The sequence below is a fragment of the Echinococcus granulosus genome (genome assembly GCF_000524195.1).
Source record: "Echinococcus granulosus chromosome Unknown EG_S00032, whole genome shotgun sequence".
NCBI lineage: Eukaryota > Metazoa > Platyhelminthes > Cestoda > Cyclophyllidea > Taeniidae > Echinococcus > Echinococcus granulosus.
In genome coordinates this window covers 7,047-10,860 of record NW_020170412.1, presented here as the reverse complement: position 1 = coordinate 10,860, position 3,814 = coordinate 7,047, and positions in this window count along the sequence as shown.

Here is a 3,814-nt window from a genome sequence, read left to right as displayed (position 1 = left end):
TGCAAATATATAAAGGCACTAATTGAGGATCAGTTTAGGTGCCACCAACTGACACAACAGAATCGTGAGTAGATAGATTGGCCTGCTAAAATGCTTCGTTGTATTTTATGTCCAGTCAACATGTTGCCCGGCGAATGTGTGTCTTTTGACAACTCATAAAGCGCAGATCAATTCCTCACTTCACACCACATATCAATAAGTTATGTGACCCTAATTTTCATAATAAATTGACCCGCTAATTCTACGGGTGTTAAGTTGGGTGAGATAGCAGCCTAGTCATTGCGGTATGGCAATTGCGACAGCTCCTCAAATGTGTGATTTACTCTAGCAACAACACCAGGCACAATAGCAACAACGGAACAACACTTTATTACAGCCCTCACCTGTGCGTCCAACTGCTTTATTGACACCCCTCATCTCGACGTCGCGACCATCCGGAGAGAGCCTAATTTGTCTACCGCCCTTACTTGAGCTGTCAGACGATAACACTTGAGGATATAGGCAGGGATCTTGAGCCCATCCAGTCTCAGTCCTCTGCAACTCGACCGCCACGACCTAAACTACTGGTCCCCCGGTACCCTCACCTCCGTTATTTTCAGCCAGTTTTTCAGGAGGCAGGCAGCCTTCTTTGGAGATCTTACTCACCTCTCACTCATCACCACCTATGCGTGGTTGTAGGCTGTTCTTCTTAAACTCAGTGCACAATTTAGTCCCCGCTCCACTCCACTTCAACCCGTTCCGCTACGGGCCGACCATGCATGATTTGGGCAGCTGCAAATCATGCGCAATTTGGTTGCAAACGTTCGGCTTTTGTTCGCCAGTCATGAATAACGAATGTGGCCTCATAGTGTGTTTAGCATGCCTCTTCCCTCTTCCTACCTTGACTTGCCCTCCTTTTTTCCTGTTCTCTGCTCCACTCTCCCCCCTTTCCTCTCTCACTCCTACAATGTTCCCTATAACGCAGCTCTCAAGTGACCTCTCATGGTGCCGTCAGTCATACAAGTCAAAAAGTGCCTTCATAATGGACGAATGCAAAGCCATGCCCACTAGACCAACTACGAGGTTGCTTTGAGCAGAGGCGAAGCATGCGATCTTACTACCACACACTCCTTCACAATTCACACTCACTTGGCGCTTTCGCCAACACACCACTAGTCACAATCGAAAATATCTACATTAGGCTCGAGCGATGGTCAAGTGTACTTCGGTGTGACAATCCGTTAGTCGGATAAATCATCTTATCTACAAAGGGAATAGGCTCGGGTGCGCTGGTGTCACGGTGTGCTGAGTAAAAAGAGCCGCATTTCCACTGAGGAAAGGCAACTAAACCCCTCACCAGATAGGACAGGAGGTCGTCCTCTCCTCCGCTGCCCAAAATACAGTCACATCTACGCCACTCGCTGGAGACGGGTGGCAACAACATTGGAGTGGACATAATCCGTTCCACTCAAATGTCTAGTGATTTGAGTGCACGCGTGGACCAGGGATGAATTGATTGATTCCAGAATGGAATATCTATTCGCTTCCATCTGTTAAACGAAATATCTCAATTCCCAGGGTGATTGATCAGTCAGTTTCTTCAGTGGTTGTTTTCGAAAACGGACTCCTTTATGGAACAAACCACGATGCCGTCCAGTACCGTACAATACATGCAATAATCCGAACCACACAGAAGAATGGCAAAGCAAGGATATGGTTGGGTAATGAAACGGATTTGTAACGTTGGTCGATTGCTTTGAGGGTAAGAAGATGCTTTCTAACTGGGCAGCGACTCTCACCGCTACCAAAAGGGACGTTGACCTGAAACAAGACCTCAATTGTCTTTTGTCCTCTCATTTTGCAGACGAATATTGAAGCATTCATTCGTTGGAGAGGAAATCACCTTACCACTTTGCACATGGCCTAATTTTTCGCTGAAGTCTTGTACATGGCATTCCCTGTTCCCTCGATTAATAAATGATTAGAAATCAATAACTGACAGACATTTAACCTCCACTCCTGATGTTTGATGGTTTTTATAGGTGCTGTTCAGCGCCCCTGTTTCGGATTTCCTGTATTTTACTCAACTTACTCAATAATTTATGCTACTTCCCATCATGAGTTCTATCGCAGAACAAATGACAATACAATGCAACGCAGATAACAGTTCGGAATGGATGATTTCAAGAGATATGAGTATATCACAAATAACTGGTGTGCTATTTGCCAGTTTAGGCTAATTGATGACCATATTAAACCCTGCCGTAAATAAATCGACTGCGTTTCAAACACGATGATTACATCCTTCTCACTGTTTAGCAGCACAACTCGAGCGAGAACACAGTGATTTTGGACTGTGGATGGTAGTCGATTTTGCTCTTGAACCCTCCTAGCGAACGTGGTAAAGCGACTGTTCTCTCGCCATCGCAACCGATCCCCCAAACTTATTAATGCTTAGTGAATAGCTAACAATCTTCTCATCGGTCGATCAGTCAGTCATTCAATCTGTTAGTCCGTTAGCGAGTGAGCAAGTCAGCCTATGTTGTCTAGGCAACAACAAATCCATTAATCACTACGCCGAAGCGAGGCAAGGCGAGGCAGGCTAATACAATGCCTTAAGGCAACTTGTGATTCGCTCAACCAACTCTGGCAACCCAATGGTGACAAGATGATGGCCTCCACAATTGTGATTTCAACTGTCATTGCTTAATCACACCCGCCTCCTAATTGTATTGACTTGGCCCTAAGTGACCTGAGATCCCATCATCCATTCAACTCAACTCCGTACAAAGCCTACTCCCTGATCCAACTATTAGGGATATCAAACGAGATGCCACACTTCAATCCCCTTGCTTGCTTGTCGCTCGCATCAGTTATGACAAATAGGTCAGTTTTTTCAAGACCGTTAAAGCAACCGCAAGAATTCGCATATGTTTGGGATGGGCAATGCCAGCCAATCTTCTTTGTTCGGACCCGAGTTGGCTTAACCATTATAATGACAGCAAAGGCGTGATTAAGAGAGTTTCCATTCGCTCTCTTCACGCCTGAAATGCTGAGCAAATTGCAGTGGGCCAGACAGCGGTATCTCATTATACCGTACTGACCTACCGCCCCACTGTTGATTGGTTGACCCATCATTGGTGAGGATATTCTTTCGAGAGAGGGGATTGCAAAACCGATGACTGCAGTTGGGCATGATTTTCAGAAACACCATAGACGGAGAAGGAGACAGATGGGTAGAGAGAGAGGAAGAGAAAATTTTTCATTCTGCTTCAGTAATCATTTGCTATTGAGCATTTGATTAAAGCTGCGCATTTTTAAATGAGTGCATCATCTACATATTAAAGATATTTTAGATTCCCCAATTGACTCTTTCATAATATTCCTATGCTTACTTTCAGTTTGAAAATATAGTAAAAACTGCAGCATTCCTGAAAAGATAATTGTACTAGGGTATTTGATTCGTGAAATTAATTAAAGGCTAACGAAGACCGCCTGGCTTCTTTTCCAACAAATCACCTGACCACTCTTCACTGTGCATCAGTAAGTGGATCAAATTTAGCACTTTTGCTGTTCCCTTATGACACTCAATAACTAAAATATAGAGTTTTAACACTTCCACACCGGAAAACAAATCATTCTTATTCAATAGCATTTGAAACGCATCGCAAATGACAAGTTGGATATTGAATATCAGTAGAGGTCTTATTTTGTCGATCACATGCAAGACTTGTCCATCAAAATCATTGTATCGAATCAGTGCATCAATTGTGAATTTCCCTTAATCGAATAAGACGTCTTCAAAAACGTTCATTTACAAAGCAATGAATCGTCC